General features: G+C 31.0%; 1 protein-coding gene across 1 annotated transcript in view; it reads left to right on the plus strand.

Annotated features, from left to right (window-relative positions):
- NOX5 (NADPH oxidase 5) overlaps positions 1-19,897 on the plus strand; it is a 219,624-nt gene that overhangs the window by 188,223 nt on the left and 11,504 nt on the right. The gene's annotated exons all lie outside the window — the stretch shown is intronic.

A 19,897-nucleotide genomic window follows, 5' to 3' on the forward strand; every position in this document is an offset into this window, starting at 1 on the left:
TAAAAAAAAATTAAAATAAAAACAAAAATAAATAATTGATATCCCGGATAAGACACTATGTTTCTTTTCTTTAATATTTAATTAATACTAATTTTAGCACGCAATTGAACTTGGCAAGTTTAAAAAGCCTGTTTAGAACACACATGCTGACATTCCTCTCAGAGTGAGTTGTCATAGCAACCCAGCTGTCTCAGCACAGTGAGCCTACTCCGCCCTCTCCAGGTGCAGCAACCAAAGGTCACTCAAGAGGCAGATGACTCACCAGGCTGGACTGTGAGCTTCAAAATACAAGCTGAAATGCATTTCTCACTATCAGGCTTGCAATGTGCACTGCTTACATTTCATCAATCATTTGGTAAAGGTTGCGGCAAGAACACTTTACACAATTTCCCCAGAAATTGTAGATTGTCTAGTTCTTATTCTTATTCTTATAGCCAAATTTGCCACGCTAACTCCTCCCACAGTTTTTACACTACAAAGACAAGTAATATATCAAAACGTGCGGATTGTTCCCGATCGGATTGCTATTACTTTGTGGAACGTTTCGCCGAATCGTTCAAGAAATATCGCGGTTTTTGTGGCGAAATTTTCCCATAGGAATGAATGGTGCATCTAGAGTGGCAGCAGAGCACAGCTAGAGTGTGCAAAGGAAAAATCAGAACATGATTTGTAAACTGCCATCACTCTGCCATTTTCAAGCCCACCTACACATATCTTATATCAAAACGTTCAGCTAACCCTGCTGTCACTAAAAATGTTCACGGCTAGGACATACTCCTGATAGTTTTCAGAATATGACCATTTGTTTGGACCTCATCCCTCCCATTGACTTTCATTGAAACTCCACTTTAGACACAAGAAATTTTAAGGGACGTTTTTAAACTGCGACTGTGCCTTCATTTTTTATCTTTCAGAGACATACTATACATCAAAATTTAGGTCTGTTTCTTGTGATTGTCACAATATAAGCCTTTTCATGGTAGCATTTATACTTTTAAAACTACAAGCGTTTGAAAATGGCAATCACCAGTGAACTTGGCAAGTTTAAACAGCCTGTTTAGAGCAGACCTTCTCACACACCTGTGACTGACTGAGGTAACAGGTGCAAGCAAAGGTCACTCAGGGGGCAGCTGAGTCACATTAGAGTGATAAAGCTGCAGTGTGGAAGGAAAAATCAGAACATGATTTGTAAACTGCCATCACTATGTCATTTTCAAGCCCACCTACACATATCTTATATCAAAACGTTCAGCTATCCCTGCTGTCACTAAAAATGTTCACAGCTAGGACATACTACTGATAGTTTTCAGAATATGACCATGTGTTTTCACCTCACCCCTCCCATTGACTTTCATTGAAACTCCACTCTAGATACCTGACATTTTAAGGGACGTTTTTAAACTGCGACTGTGCCTTCATTTTTAATATTGCAGAGATATACTATATATCAAAATTTAGGTCTTTTTCTTGTGATTGTCACAATATAAACCTTTTCACGGTAGCATTTATACTTTTAAAACTACAAGCGTTTGAAAATGGCAATCGCCAGTGAACTTGGCAAGTTTAAACAGCCTGTTTAGAGCAGAGCTTCTCACACACCTGTGACTGACTGAGTCTGGGGTGCAAGCAGAGGTCACTCAGGGGGCAGCTGAGTCACATTAGAGTGAGAAGTGAGAAAGCTGCAGTGTGAAAGGAAAAATCAGAACATGATTTGTAAACTGCCATAACTGTGTCATTTTCAAGCCCACCTACACATATCTTATATCAAAACGTTCAGCTAACCCTGCTGTCACTAAAAATGTTCACGAATGCCAGTAGTGTACCGCGCTCCAATATATTCTACCTTATGTGATATAATGAATTCATAAGTGTACCACCGATAATCAAATAATTACATCAATTAATTATACTTAAATATATGATTTGTGTAAATATATAAAATAAATTAATTTATCAATGTAAAAAAACAAAAACTATGAATGAAAAATATAAATAAAAAATAAAAAATATTTGCAGTGGGAATGACAGTTCCTTCTGTATAAATGAGATGGTAATATTATTCAGTCTGGATAAAAATAAAAATAAAATAAAAATTAAAATAAAAATAAAATAAAATAAAATTAAATATAAAATAAAATTAAAAATAAAAATAAAAATAAAATTAAAATTAAAAAAAAAAATTAAATAAAAATAAAATTAACATAAAATTAAAATAAAAATAAAATTAAAATAACATAAAATAAAAATAAAAATAAAATTAAAAATAAAATAAAATTAAAATAAAATAAAATTAAAATAAAATAAAATTAAAATAAAAATAAAAATAAAAATAAAATTAAAAATAAAATAAAATTAAAATAAAATAAAAATTAAATTAAATTAAAATAAAAATAAAATTAAAAATAAAATAAAAATTAAAATTAAAATAAAAAAAAAATTAAAATAAAAATAAAAATAAATAATTGATATCCCGGATAAGACACTATGTTTCTTTTCTTTAATATTTAATTAATACTAATTTTAGCACGCAATTGAACTTGGCAAGTTTAAAAAGCCTGTTTAGAACAGGCATGCTGACATTCCTCTCAGAGTGAGTTGTCATAGCAACCCAGCTGTCTCAGCACAGTGAGCCTACTCCGCCCTCTCCAGGTGCAGCAACCAAAGGTCACTCAAGAGGCAGATGACTCACGAGGCTGGACTGTGAGCTTCAAAATACAAGCTGAAATGCATTTCTCACTATCAGGCTTGCAATGTGCACTGCTTACATTTCATCAATCATTTGGTAAAGGTTGCGGCAAGAACACTTTACACAATTTCCCCAGAAATTGTAGATTGTCTAGTTAAGTGTTCTTGCATAGCAAGGAACACTTATTGTTATCTCACAAGTATATTCTTATTCTTATTCTTATAGCCAAATTTGCCACGCTAACTCCTCCCACAGTTTTTACACTACAAAGACAAGTAATATATCAAAACGTGCGGATTGTTCCCGATCGGATTGCTATTACTTTGTGGAACGTTTCGCCGAATCGTTCAAGAAATATCGCGGTTTTTGTGGTGAAATTTTCCCATAGGAATGCATTGAGCAGCACAGCACAGCTAGAGTGTGCAAAGGAAAAATCAGAAAAATCAGAACATGATTTGTAAACTGCCATCACTCTTTCATTTTCAAGCCCACCTACACATATCTTATATCAAAACGTTCAGCTAACCCTGCTGTCACTAAAAATGTTCACAGCTAAGCCATATTCCTGATAGTTTTCAGAATATGACCATTTGTTTGGACCTCATCCCTCCCATTGACTTTCATTGAAACTCCACTCTAGACACCAGACATTTTAAGGGACGTTTTTAAACTGCGACTGTGCCTTCATTTTTTATCTTTCAGAGACATACTATACATCAAACTGTAGGTCTTTTTCTTGTGATTGTCACAATATAAACCTTTTCACGGTAGCATTTATACTTTTAAAACTACAAGCGTTTGAAAATGGCAATCGCCAGTGAACTTGGCAAGTTTAAATAGCCTGTTTAGAGCAGAACTTGTCACACACCTGTGACTGACTGAGGTAACAGGTGCAAGCAAAGGTCACTCAGGGGGCAGCTGAGTCACATTAGAGTGAGAAAGCTGCAGTGTGAAAGGAAAAATCAGAACATGATTTGTAAACTGCCATAACTATGTCATTATCAAGCCCACCTACACATATCTTATATCAAAACGTTCAGCTAACCCTGCTGTCACTAAAAATGTTCACGGCTAGGACATACTCCTGATAGTTTTCAGAATATGACCATGTGTTTGCACCTCACCCCTCCCATTGACTTTCATTGAAACTCCACTCTAGATACCTGACATTTTAAGGGACGTTTTTAAACTGCGACTGTGCCTTCATTTTTAATATTGCAGAGACATACTATATATCAAAATTTAGGTCTTTTTCTTGTGATTGTCACAATATAAACCTTTTCACGGTAGCATTTATACTTTTAAAACTACAAGCGTTTGAAAATGGCAATCGCCAGTGAACTTGGCAAGTTTAAACAGCCTGTTTAGAGCAGAGCTTGTCACACACCTGTGACTGACTGAGGTAACAGGTGCAACCAAAGGTCACTCAGGGGGCAGCTGAGTCACATTAGAGTGAGAAAGCTGCAGTGTGGAAGGAAAAATCAGAACATGATTTGTAAACTGCCATAACTATGTCATTTTCAAGCCCACCTACACATATCTTATATCAAAACGTTCAGCTAACCCTGCTGTCACTAAAAATGTTCACGAATGCCAGTAGTGTACCGCGCTCCAATATATTCTACCTTATGTGATATAATGAATTCATAAGTGTACCACCGATAATCAAATAATTACATCAATTAATTATACTTAAATATATGATTTGTGTAAATATATCAAATAAATTAATTTATCAATGTGAAAAAACAAAAACTATGAATGAAAAATATAAATAAAAAATAAAAAATATTTGCAGTGGGAATGACAGTTCCTTCTGTATAAATGAGATGGTGTTATTATTCAGTCTGGATAAAAATAAAATAAAATTAAAATTAAAATAAAAAAATAAAATTAAAATAAAAATAAAATTAAAAATTAAAATTAAAATAAAAATAAAATGAAAAATAAAATAAAAATTAAATTAAAATTAAAATAAATAAAAAATATTTGCAGTGGGAATGACAGTTCCTTCTGTATAAATGAGATGGTATTATTATTCAGTCTGGATAAAAATAAAAATAAAATAAAAATTAAATTAAAAAAAAAAAAAATAAAATTAAAATTAAAATAAAATTAAAAATAAAAATTAAAATAAAATAAAATTAAAAAAAAAATTAAATTAAAAAAAAATTAACATAAAATTAAAATAAAAATAAAATTAAAATAACATAAAATAAAATTAAAATTAAAATTAAAATTAAAATAAAAATAAAATTAAAATAAAATTAAAATTAACATAAAATTAAAATTAAATTAAAATAAAAATAAAAATAAAATTAAAAATAAAATAAAATAAAAATTAAAATTAAAATAAAAAAAAATTAAAATAAAAATAAAAATAAATAATTGATATCCCGGATAAGACACTATGTTTCTTTTCTTTAATATTTAATTAATACTAATTTTAGCACGCAATTGAACTTGGCAAGTTTAAAAAGCCTGTTTAGAACAGGCATGCTGACATTCCTCTCAGAGTGAGTTGTCATAGCAACCCAGCTGTCTCAGCACAGTGAGCCTACTCCGCCCTCTCCAGGTGCAGCAACCAAAGGTCACTCAAGAGGCAGATGACTCACGAGGCTGGACTGTGAGCTTCAAAATACAAGCTGAAATGCATTTCTCACTATCAGGCTTGCAATGTGCACTGCTTACATTTCATCAATCATTTGGTAAAGGTTGCGGCAAGAACACTTTACACAGTTTCCCCAGAAATTGTAGATTGTCTAGTTCTTATTCTTATTATTATAGCCAAATTTGCCACGCTAACTCCTCCCACAGTTTTTACACTACAAAGACAAGTAATATATCAAAACGTGCGGATTGTTCCCGATCGGATTGCTATTACTTTGTGGAACGTTTCGCCGAATCGTTCAAGAAATATCGCGGTTTTTGCGGCGAAATTTTCCCATAGGAATGAATGGTGCATCTAGAGTGGCAGCAGAGCACAGCTAGAGTGTGCAAAGGAAAAATCAGAACATGATTTGTAAACTGCCATCACTCTGCCATTTTCAAGCCCACCTACACATATCTTATATCAAAACGTTCAGCTAACCCTGCTGTCACTAAAAATGTTCACGGCTAGGACATACTCCTGATAGTTTTCAGAATATGACCATTTGTTTGCACATCACCCCTCCCATTGACTTTCATTGAAACTCCACTCTAGACACCAGACATTTTAAGGGACGTTTTTAAACTGCGACTGTGCCTTCATTTGTTATCTTTCAGAGACATACTATACATCAAACTGTAGGTCTTTTTCTTGTGATTGTCACAATATAAACCTTTTCACGGTAGCATTTATACTTTTAAAACTACAAGCGTTTGAAGATGGCAATCGCCAGTGAATTTGGCAAGTTTAAATAGCCTGTTTAGAGCACAGCTCCTCTCACACCTGTGACTGACTGAGGTAACAGGTGCAAGCAAAGGTCACTCAGGGGGCAGCTGAGTCACATTAGAGTGAGAAAGCTGCAATGTGGAAGGAAAAATCAGAACATGATTTGTAAACTGCCATAACTATGTCATTTTCAAGCCCACCTACACATATCTTATATCAAAACGTTCAGCTAACCCTGCTGTCACTAAAAATGTTCACGGCTAGGACATACTCCTGATAGTTTTCAGAATATGACCATTTGTTTGCACCTCACTCCTCCCATTGACTTTCATTGAAACTCCACTTTAGACACAAGAAATTTTAAGGGACGTTTTTAAACTGCGACTGTGCCTTCATTTTTAATATTGCAGAGACATACTATATATCAAAATTTAGGTCTGTTTCTTGTGATTGTCACAATATAAGCCTTTTCACGGTAGCATTTATACTTTTAAAACTACAACCGTTTGAAGATGGCAATCGCCACTGATGTCAGCAACTTGGAGCAGTTTGTTTATAACCATGACTCTGCCCTTGGTGTGGAGGGAGTTGCCATAGGAACCCAGCTGGGTGAGCAGGAAGCAGAGAGACAAAAGCTAACCTGCCCACTCCAGTTGTGTGGAGGCCAGAACACCACACAATTTCCACAGAAATTGTGAAGACGCCAGTGAAGTGAGCAATTTGAAGCAGTTTGTTTTTAACCGCTCTTCTCTGCCATATTTGAAATCTAATTCTTTTTCTTATTATAGCCATATTTGCCACGCTAACTCCTCCCACAGTTTTTACACTACAAAGACAAGTAATATATCAAAACGTGCGCATTGATCCCGATCGGATTGCTATTACTTTGTAGAACGTTTCGCCGAATCGTTCAAGAAATATCGCGGTTTTTGCGGCGAAATTTTCCCATAGGAATGCATTGAGCAGCACAGCACAGCTAGAGTGTGCAAAGGAAAAATCAGAAAAATCAGAACATGATTTGTAAACTGCCATCACTCTTTCATTTTCAAGCCCACCTACACATATCTTATATCAAAACGTTCAGCTAACCCTGCTGTCACTAAAAATGTTCACGAATACCAGTAGTGTACCGCGCTCCAATATATTCTACCTTATGTGATATAATGAATTCATAAGTGTACCACCGATAATCAAATAATTACATCAATTAATTATACTTAAATATATGATTTGTGTAAATATATAAAATAAATTAATTTATCAATGTGAAAAAACAAAAACTATGAATGAAAAATATAAATAAAAAATAAAAAATATTTGCAGTGGGAATGACAGTTCCTTCTGTATAAATGAGATGGTGTTATTATTCAGTCTGGATAAAAATAAAAATAAAATAAAATTAAAATAAAAATAAAATTAAAAATTAAAATTAAAACAAAATAAAAATTAAAAATTAAATAAAAATTAAATAAAAATTTAAATAAATAAAAAATATTTGCAGTGGGAATGACAGTTCCTTCTGTATAAATGAGATGGTATTCTTATTCAGTCTGGATAAAAATAAAAATAAAATAAAAATTTAATTAAAATAAAAAAAAAAAAAATTAAAATTAAAATATAATTAAAAATAAAATAAAAATAAAAATTAAAATAAAAATAAAATTAAATTTAAAAAAAAATTAAAATCAAAATAAAATTAACATAAAATTAAAATAAAAATAAAATTTAAAAAAAAATTAAAATCAAAATTAAATTAACATAAAATTAAAATAAAAATAAAATTAAAATTAAAATAAAAATAAAAATAAAATTAAAAATAAAAATAAAATTAAAAATAAAATAAAATTAAAATAAAAATAAAATTAAAATTAACATAAAATTAAAATAAAAATAAAATTAAAATAAAAATAAAATTAAAAATAAAAATAAAATTAAAAATAAAATTAAATTAAAATTAAAATAAAAATAAAATTAAAATTAACATAAAATTAAAATAAAAATAAAATTAAAATAAAATTAAAATTAAAATAAAAATAAACATAAAATTAAAATAAAATAAAAATAAAATAAAATAATAAAAATTAAAATTAAAATAAAATTAAAATAAAAAAAAAAATAAAATAAAAATAAAAATAAATAATTGATATCCCGGATAAGACACTATGTTTCTTTTCTTTAATATTTAATTAATACTAATTTTAGCACGCAATTGAACTTGGCAAGTTTAAAAAGCCTGTTTAGAACACACATGCTGACATTCCTCTCAGAGTGAGTTGTCATAGCAACCCAGCTGTCTCAGCACAGTGAGCCTACTCCGCCCTCTCCAGGTGCAGCAACCAAAGGTCACTCAAGAGGCAGATGACTCACCAGGCTGGACTGTGAGCTTCAAAATACAAGCTGAAATGCATTTCTCACTATCAGGCTTGCAATGTGCACTGCTTACATTTCATCAATCATTTGGTAAAGGTTGCGGCAAGAACACTTTACACAATTTCCCCAGAAATTGTAGATTGTCTAGTTTTTATTAAGTGTTCTTGCATAGCAAGGAACACTTATTGTTATCTCACAAGTATATTCTTATTCTTATTCTTATTCTTATAGCCAAATTTGCCACGCTAACTCCTCCCACAGTTTTTACACTACAAAGACAAGTAATATATCAAAACGTGCGGATTGTTCCCGATCGGATTGCTATTACTTTGTGGAACGTTTCGCCGAATCGTTCAAGAAATATCGCGGTTTTTGTGGCGAAATTTTCCCATAGGAATGAATGGTGCATCTAGAGTGGCAGCAGAGCACAGCTAGAGTGTGCAAAGGAAAAATCAGAACATGATTTGTAAACTGCCATCACTCTGCCATTTTCAAGCCCACCTACACATATCTTATATCAAAACGTTCAGCTAACCCTGCTGTCACTAAAAATGTTCACGGCTAGGACATACTCCTGATAGTTTTCAGAATATGACCATTTGTTTGGACCTCATCCCTCCCATTGACTTTCATTGAAACTCCACTTTAGACACAAGAAATTTTAAGGGACGTTTTTAAACTGCGACTGTGCCTTCATTTTTTATCTTTCAGAGACATACTATACATCAAAATTTAGGTCTGTTTCTTGTGATTGTCACAATATAAGCCTTTTCATGGTAGCATTTATACTTTTAAAACTACAAGCGTTTGAAAATGGCAATCACCAGTGAACTTGGCAAGTTTAAACAGCCTGTTTAGAGCAGACCTTCTCACACACCTGTGACTGACTGAGGTAACAGGTGCAAGCAAAGGTCACTCAGGGGGCAGCTGAGTCACATTAGAGTGATAAAGCTGCAGTGTGGAAGGAAAAATCAGAACATGATTTGTAAACTGCCATCACTATGTCATTTTCAAGCCCACCTACACATATCTTATATCAAAACGTTCAGCTATCCCTGCTGTCACTAAAAATGTTCACAGCTAGGACATACTACTGATAGTTTTCAGAATATGACCATGTGTTTTCACCTCACCCCTCCCATTGACTTTCATTGAAACTCCACTCTAGATACCTGACATTTTAAGGGACGTTTTTAAACTGCGACTGTGCCTTCATTTTTAATATTGCAGAGATATACTATATATCAAAATTTAGGTCTTTTTCTTGTGATTGTCACAATATAAACCTTTTCACGGTAGCATTTATACTTTTAAAACTACAAGCGTTTGAAAATGGCAATCGCCAGTGAACTTGGCAAGTTTAAACAGCCTGTTTAGAGCAGAGCTTCTCACACACCTGTGACTGACTGAGTCTGGGGTGCAAGCAGAGGTCACTCAGGGGGCAGCTGAGTCACATTAGAGTGAGAAGTGAGAAAGCTGCAGTGTGAAAGGAAAAATCAGAACATGATTTGTAAACTGCCATAACTGTGTCATTTTCAAGCCCACCTACACATATCTTATATCAAAACGTTCAGCTAACCCTGCTGTCACTAAAAATGTTCACGAATGCCAGTAGTGTACCGCGCTCCAATATATTCTACCTTATGTGATATAATGAATTCATAAGTGTACCACCGATAATCAAATAATTACATCAATTAATTATACTTAAATATATGATTTGTGTAAATATATAAAATAAATTAATTTATCAATGTAAAAAAACAAAAACTATGAATGAAAAATATAAATAAAAAATAAAAAATATTTGCAGTGGGAATGACAGTTCCTTCTGTATAAATGAGATGGTAATATTATTCAGTCTGGATAAAAATAAAAATAAAATAAAAATTAAAATAAAAATAAAATAAAATAAAATTAAATATAAAATAAAATTAAAAATAAAAATAAAAATAAAATTAAAATTAAAAAAAAAAATTAAATAAAAATAAAATTAACATAAAATTAAAATAAAAATAAAATTAAAATAACATAAAATAAAAATAAAAATAAAATTAAAAATAAAATAAAATTAAAATAAAATAAAATTAAAATAAAATAAAATTAAAATAAAAATAAAAATAAAAATAAAATTAAAAATAAAATAAAATTAAAATAAAATAAAAATTAAATTAAATTAAAATAAAAATAAAATTAAAAATAAAATAAAAATTAAAATTAAAATAAAAAAAAAATTAAAATAAAAATAAAAATAAATAATTGATATCCCGGATAAGACACTATGTTTCTTTTCTTTAATATTTAATTAATACTAATTTTAGCACGCAATTGAACTTGGCAAGTTTAAAAAGCCTGTTTAGAACAGGCATGCTGACATTCCTCTCAGAGTGAGTTGTCATAGCAACCCAGCTGTCTCAGCACAGTGAGCCTACTCCGCCCTCTCCAGGTGCAGCAACCAAAGGTCACTCAAGAGGCAGATGACTCACGAGGCTGGACTGTGAGCTTCAAAATACAAGCTGAAATGCATTTCTCACTATCAGGCTTGCAATGTGCACTGCTTACATTTCATCAATCATTTGGTAAAGGTTGCGGCAAGAACACTTTACACAATTTCCCCAGAAATTGTAGATTGTCTAGTTAAGTGTTCTTGCATAGCAAGGAACACTTATTGTTATCTCACAAGTATATTCTTATTCTTATTAAGTGTTCTTGCATAGCAAGGAACACTTATTGTTATCTCACATATATATTCTTATTCTTATTCTTATTATAGCCATATTTGCCACGCTAACTCCTCCCACAGTTTTTACACTACAAAGACAAGTAATATATCAAAATGTGCGCATTGATCCCAATCGGATTGCTATTACTTTGTAGAACGTTTCGCCGAATCGTTCAAGAAATATCGCGGTTTTTGCGGCGAAATTTTCCCATAGGAATGCATTGAGCAGCACAGCACAGCTAGAGTGTGCAAAGGAAAAATCAGAAAAATCAGAACATGATTTGTAAACTGCCATCACTCTTTCATTTTCAAGCCCACCTACACATATCTTATATCAAAACGTTCAGCTAACCCTGCTGTCACTAAAAATGTTCACGGCTAAGCCATATTCCTGATAGTTTTCACAATATGACCATTTGTTTGGACCTCACACCTCCCATTGACTTTCATTGAAACTCCACTCTAGACACCAGACATTTTAAGGGACGTTTTTAAACTGCGACTGTGCCTTCATTTGTTATCTTTCAGAGACATACTATACATCAAACTGTAGGTCTTTTTCTTGTGATTGTCACAATATAAACCTTTTCACGGTAGCATTTATACTTTTAAAACTACAAGCGTTTGAAGATGGCAATCGCCAGTGAATTTGGCAAGTTTAAATAGCCTGTTTAGAGCACAGCTCCTCACACACCTGTGACTGACTGAGGTAACAGGTGCAACCAAAGGTCACTCAGAGGGCAGCTGAGTCACATTAGAGTGAGAAAGCTGCAATGTGGAAGGAAAAATCAGAACATGATTTGTAAACTGCCATAACTATGTCATTTTCAAGCCCACCTACACATATCTTATATCAAAACGTTCAGCTAACCCTGCTGTCACTAAAAATGTTCACGGCTAGGACATACTCCTGATAGTTTTCAGAATATGACCATTTGTTTGCACCTCACTCCTCCCATTGACTTTCATTGAAACTCCACTTTAGACACAAGAAATTTTAAGGGACGTTTTTAAACTGCGACTGTGCCTTCATTTTTAATATTGCAGAGACATACTATACATCAAAATTTAGGTCTGTTTCTTGTGATTGTCACAATATAAGCCTTTTCACGGTACCATTTATATTTTTAAAACTACAACCGTTTGAAGATGGCAATCGCCAGTGATGTCAGCAACTTGGAGCAGTTTGTTTATAACCATGACTCTGCCCTTGGTGTGGAGGGAGTTGCCATAGGAACCCAGCTGTGTGAGCAGGAAGCAGAGAGACAAAAGCTAAGCTGCCCACTCCAGTTGTGTGGAGGCCAGAACACCACACAATTTCCACAGAAATTGTGAAGACGCCAGTGAAGTAAGCAATTTGAAGCAGTTTGTTTTTAACCGCTCTTCTCTGCCATATTTGAAATCTAATTCTTTTTCTTATTATAGCCATATTTGCCACGCTAACTCCTCCCACAGTTTTTACACTACAAAGACAAGTAATATATCAAAACGTGCGCATTGATCCCGATCGGATTGCTATTACTTTGTAGAACGTTTCGCCGAATCGTTCAAGAAATATCGCGGTTTTTGCGGCGAAATTTTCCCATAGGAATGCATTGAGCAGCACAGCACAGCTAGAGTGTGCAAAGGAAAAATCAGAAAAATCAGAACATGATTTGTAAACTGCCATCACTCTGCCATTTTCAAGCCCACCTACACATATCTTATATCAAAACGTTCAGCTAACCCTGCTGTCACTAAAAATGTTCACGAATACCAGTAGTGTACCGCGCTCCAATATATTCTACCTTATGTGATATAATGAATTCATAAGTGTACCACCGATAATCAAATAATTACATCAATTAATTATACTTAAATATATGATTTGTGTAAATATATAAAATAAATTAATTTATCAATGTGAAAAAACAAAAACTATGAATGAAAAATATAAATAAAAATAAAAAATATTTGCAGTGGGAATGACAGTTCCTTCTGTATAAATGAGATGGTGTTATTATTCAGTCTGGATAAAAATAAAATAAAATTAAAATTAAAATAAAAAAATAAAATAAAATTAAAATAAAAATAAAATTAAAAATTAAAATTAAAACAAAAATAAAATGAAAAATAAAATAAAAATTAAATTAAAATTAAAATTAAAATAAATAAAAAATATTTGCAGTGGGAATGACAGTTCCTTCTGTATAAATGAGATGGTATTATTATTCAGTCTGGATAAAAATAAAAATAAAATAAAAATTAAATTAAAATAAAATTAAAATAAAATAAAAATAAAAATTAAAAAATAAAATAAAATTAAAATTAAAAAAAAAATTAAATAAAAATAAAATTAACATAAAATTAAAATAACATAAAATAAAAATAACATAAAATAAAATTAAAAATAAAATAAAATTAAAATAAAATAAAAATAAAATTAAAATTAACATAAAATTAAAATTAACATAAAATTAAAATAAAAATAAAATTAAAATTAACATAAAATTTAAATTAAATTAAAATAAAAATAAAATTAAAAATAAAATAAAAATTAACATAAAATTAAAATAAAAATAAAATTAAAATAAAAATAAAATTAAAATAAATTAAAATAAAAATAAAATTAAAAATAAAATAAAATAAAAATTAAAATTAAAATAAAAAAAAATAAAAATAAAAATAAATAATTGATATCCCGGATAAGACACTATGTTTCTTTTCTTTAATATTTAATTAATACTAATTTTAGCACGCAATTGAACTTGGCAAGTTTAAAAAGCCTGTTTAGAACAGTCATGCTGACATTCCTCTCAGAGTGAGTTGTCATAGCAACCCAGCTGTCTCAGCACAGTGAGCCTACTCCGCCCTCTCCAGGTGCAGCAACCAAAGGTCACTCAAGAGGCAGATGACTCACGAGGCTGGACTGTGAGCTTCAAAATACAAGCTGAAATGCATTTCTCACTATCAGGCTTGCAATGTGCCCTGCTTACATTTCATCAATCATTTGGTAAAGGTTGCGGCAAGAACACTTTACACAATTTCCCCAGAAATTGTAGATTGTCTAGTTCTTATTCTTATTATTATAGCCAAATTTGCCACGCTAACTCCTCCCACAGTTTTTACACTACAAAGACAAGTAATATATCAAAACGTGCGGATTGTTCCCGATCGGATTGCTATTACTTTGTGGAACGTTTCGCCGAATCGTTCAAGAAATATCGCGGTTTTTGTGGCGAAATTTTCCCATAGGAATGAATGGTGCATCTAGAGTGGCAGCAGAGCACAGCTAGAGTGTGCAAGGGAAAAATCAGAACATGATTTGTAAACTGCCATCACTCTTTCATTTTCAAGCCCACCTACACATATCTTATATCAAAACGTTCAGCTAACCCTGCTGTCACTAAAAATGTTCACAGCTAAGCCATATTCCTGATAGTTTTCAGAATATGACCATTTGTTTGGACCTCATCCCTCCCATTGACTTTCATTGAAACTCCACTCTAGACACCAGACATTTTAAGGGACGTTTTTAAACTGCGACTGTGCCTTCATTTGTTATCTTTCAGAGACATACTATACATCAAAATTTAGGTCTGTTTCTTGTGATTGTCACAATATAAGCCTTTTCATGGTAGCATTTATACTTTTAAAACTACAAGCGTTTGAAGATGGCAATCGCCAGTGAATTTGGCAAGTTTAAACATCCTGTTTAGAGCACAGCTCCTCACACACCTGTGACTGACTGAGGTAACAGGTGCAAGCAAAGGTCACTCAGGGGGCAGCTGAGTCACATTAGAGTGAGAAAGCTGCAGTGTGAAAGGAAAAATCAGAACATGATTTGTAAACTGCCATCACTATGTCATTTTCAAGCCCACCTACACATATCTTATATCAAAACGTTCAGCTATCCCTGCTGTCACTAAAAATGTTCACGGCTAGGACATACTCCTGATAGTTTTCAGAATATGACCATTTGTTTGCACCTCACTCCTCCCATTGACTTTCATTGAAACTCCACTTTAGACACAAGAAATTTTAAGGGACGTTTTTAAACTGCGACTGTGCCTTCATTTTTAATATTGCAGAGACATACTATATATCAAAATTTAGGTCTGTTTCTTGTGATTGTCACAATATAAGCCTTTTCACGGTAGCATTTATACTTTTAAATCTACAACCGTTTGAAGATGGCAATCGCCAGTGATGTCAGCAACTTGGAGCAGTTTGTTTATAACCATGACTCTGCCCTTGGTGTGGAGGGAGTTGCCATAGGAACCCAGCTGTGTGAGCAGGAAGCAGAGAGACAAAAGCTAACCTGCCCACTCCAGTTGTGTGGAGGCCAGAACACCACACAATTTCCACAGAAATTGTGAAGACGCCAGTGAAGTAAGCAATTTGAAGCAGTTTGTTTTTAACCGCTCTTCTCTGCCATATTTGAAATCTAATTCTTATTCTTATTATAGCCATATTTGCCACGCTAACTCCTCCCACAGTTTTTACACTACAAAGACAAGTAATATATCAAAACGTGCGCATTGATCCCGATCGGATTGCTATTACTTTGTAGAACGTTTCGCCAAATCGTTCAAGAAATATCGCGGTTTTTGCGGCGAAATTTTCCCATAGGAACGCATTGAGCAGCACAGCACAGCTAGAGTGTGCAAAGGAAAAATCAGAAAAATCAGAACATGATTTGTAAACTGCCATCACTCTTTCATTTTCAAGCCCACCTACACAAATCTTATATCAAAACGTTCCGCTAACCCTGCTGTCACTAAAAATGTTCACGAATGCCAGTAGTGTACCGCGCTCCAATATATTCTACCTTATGTGATATAATGAATTCATAAGTGTACCACCGATAATCAAATAATTACATCAATTAATTATACTTAAATATATGATTTGTGTAAATATATAAAATAAAATAATTTATCAATGTGAAAAAACAAAAACTATGAATGAAAAATATAAATAAAAAATAAAAAATATTTGCAGTGGGAATGACAGTTCCTTCTGTATAAATGAGATGGTGTTATTATTCAGTCTGGATAAAAATAAAATAAAATTAAAATTAAAATAAAAAAATAAAATAAAATTAAAATAAAAATAAAATTAAAAATTAAAATTAAAATAAAAATAAAATAAAAAATAAAATAAAATAAAAATTAAATTAAAATTAAAATAAATAAAAAATATTTGCAGTGGGAATGACAGTTCCTTCTGTATAAATGAGATGGTATTATTATTCAGTCTGGATAAAAATAAAAATAAAATAAAAATTAAATTAAAATTAACATAAAATTAAAATAAAAATAAAATTAAAATTAACATAAAATTAAAATTAAATTAAAATTAAAATAAAAAAAAAATTAAAATAAAAATAAAAATAAATAATTGATATCCCGGATAAGACACTATGTTTCTTTTCTTTAATATTCAATTAATACTAATTTTAGCACGCAATTGAACTTGGCAAGTTTAAAAAGCCTGTTTAGAACAGGCATGCTGACATTCCTCTCAGAGTGAGTTGTCATAGCAACCCAGCTGTCTCAGCACAGTGAGCCTACTCCGCCCTCTCCAGGTGCAGCAACCAAAGGTCACTCAAGAGGCAGATGACTCACGAGGCTGGACTGTGAGCTTCAAAATACAAGCTGAAATGCATTTCTCACTATCAGGCTTGCAATGTGCACTGCTTACATTTCATCAATCATTTGGTAAAGGTTGCGGCAAGAACACTTTACACAATTTCCCCAGAAATTGTAGATTGTCTAGTTCTTATTCTTATTATTATAGCCAAATTTGCCACACTAACTCCTCCCACAGTTTTTACACTACAAAGACAAGTAATATATCAAAACGTGCGGATTGTTCCCGATCGGATTGCTATTACTTTGTGGAACGTTTCGCCGAATCGTTCAAGAAATATCGCGGTTTTTGCGGCAAAATTTTCCCATAGGAATGAATGGTGCATCTAGAGTGGCAGCAGAGCACAGCTAGAGTGTGCAAAGGAAAAATCAGAACATGATTTGTAAACTGCCATCACTCTGCCATTTTCAAGCCCACCTACACATATCTTATATCAAAACGTTCAGCTAACCCTGCTGTCACTAAAAATGTTCACGGCTAGGACATACTCCTGATAGTTTTCAGAATATGACCATTTGTTTGGACCTCATCCCTCCCATTGACTTTCATTGAAACTCCACTTTAGACACAAGAAATTTTAAGGGACGTTTTTAAACTGCGACTGTGCCTTCATTTTTTATCTTTCAGAGACATACTATACATCAAAATTTAGGTCTTTTTCTTGTGATTGTCACAGTATAAACCTTTTCACGGTAGCATTTATACTTTTAAAACTACAAGCGTTTGAAAATGGCAATCGCCAGTGAACTTGGCAAGTTTAAATAGCCTGTTTAGAGCAGAGCTCATCACACACCTGTGACTGACTGAGGTAACAGGTGCAAGCAAAGGTCACTCAGGGGGCAGCTGAGTCACATTAGAGTGAGAAAGCTGCAGTGTGAAAGGAAAAATCAGAACATGATTTGTAAACTGCCATCACTATGTCATTATCAAGCCCACCTACACATATCTTATATCAAAACGTTCAGCTAACCCTGCTGTCACTAAAAATGTTCACGAATGCCAGTAGTGTACCGCGCTCCAATATATTCTACCTTATGTGATATAATGAATTCATAAGTGTACCACCGATAATCAAATAATTACATCAATTAATTTTACTTAAATATATGATTTGTGTAAATATATAAAATAAATTAATTTATCAATGTGAAAAAACAAAAACTATGAATGAAAAATATAAATAAAAAATAAAAAATATTTGCAGTGGGAATGACAGTTCCTTCTGTATAAATGAGATGGTGTTATTATTCAGTCTGGATAAAAATAAAATAAAATTAAAATAAAAATAAAATTAAAAATTAAAATTAAAATAAAAATAAAATGAAAAATAAAATAAAAATTAAATTAAAATTAAAATTAAAATAAATAAAAAATATTTGCAGTGGGAATGACAGTTCCTTCTGTATAAATGAGATGGTATTATTATTCAGTCTGGATAAAAATAAAAATAAAATAAAAATTAAATTAAAATAAAAAAAAAATAAAATTAAAATAAAATTAAAAATAAAAATAAAAATTAAATAAAAATAAAATTAACATAAAATTAAAATAAAAATAAAATTAAAATAACATAAAATAAAAATAAAAATAAAATTAAAATAAAAATAAAAATAAAAATAAAATAAAAAAAAAAATAAAATAAAAATAAAATTAAAATTAACATAAAATTAAAATTAACATAAAATTAAAATAAAAATAAAATTAAAATAAAAATAAAAATAAAATTAAAATTAACATAAAATTAAAATTAAATTAAAATAAAAATAAAATTAAAAATAAAATAAAATAAAAATTAAAATAAAAATAAAATTAAAATTAAAATTAAAAAAAAAAAATTAAATAAAAATAAAATTAACATAAAATTAAAATAAAAATAAAATTAAAATAACATAAAATAAAAATAAAATTAAAATTAAAATAAAAATAAAATTAAAAATAAAATAAAATAAAAATAAAATTAAAATTAACATAAAATTAAAATTAACATAAAATTAAAATTAACATAAAATTAAAATAAAAATAAAATTAACATAAAATTAAAATTAAATTAAAATTAAAATAAAATTAAAAATAAAATAAAATAAAAATTAAAATTAATATTAAAATAAAAAAAAAATTAAAATAAAAATAAAAATAAATAATTGATATCCCGGATAAGACACTATGTTTCTTTTCTTTAATATTTAATTAATACTAATTTTAGCACGCAATTGAACTTGGCAAGTTTAAAAAGCCTGTTTAGAACAGTCATGCTGACATTCCTCTCAGAGTGAGTTGTCATAGCAACCCAGCTGTCTCAGCACAGTGAGCCTACTCCGCCCTCTCCAGGTGCAGCAACCAAAGGTCACTCAAGAGGCAGATGACTCACGAGGCTGGACTGTGAGCTTCAAAATTCAAGCTGAAATGCATTTCTCACTATCAGGCTTGCAATGTGCCCTGCTTACATTTCATCAATCATTTGGTAAAGGTTGCGGCAAGAACACTTTACACAATTTCCCCAGAAATTGTAGATTGTCTAGTTATTATTATTATACAGGATTTATATTATTATTATTATACAGGATTTATATATTATTATTATTATACAGGATTTATGGCGCCAACAGTTTGCTCAGCACTTTACAAAATAAAGAGAGACAATACAACAACAATACAGATCAATACAAGAGGGATAGGAGGGCCCTGATCCTGGGAGCTTACAATCGAAGATAAATAATAATAATAATAATAGTAATAATAACAAAATGGTAAATAATATTACTACTACTATTATTAATATTATTAGTAATATTACAACTTTTTTATTATTATTATTATTTTTATTATTATTATACAGGATTTATAATAATGTGTCCCGTCTAATATACCTAAGATATATGTGCTTCAACTCCGTGGAGTGTATTGATCAAAAAAATTAGCAGAGCTTTCCATCTGTAAAACCGCGTGTACATCTTTTCTCTGCAAATACCGCAACATCGAATCTTATTAGGCTCTCCAGGTCGGCTGTTATTCGTTCATTGATATAGTGTGAATCGGGAAAATACCCCATTATGGCCACTAGATGGAGCTGAAGATCCTAGTAAATATGGATTTCTTATCATCAGCTCCA

This window comes from Staurois parvus, unplaced genomic scaffold, assembly GCF_062004578.1.
Source record: "Staurois parvus isolate SC_StPar_1 unplaced genomic scaffold, SC_StPar_1.0 ptg001422l, whole genome shotgun sequence".
Taxonomy (NCBI): domain Eukaryota; kingdom Metazoa; phylum Chordata; class Amphibia; order Anura; family Ranidae; genus Staurois; species Staurois parvus.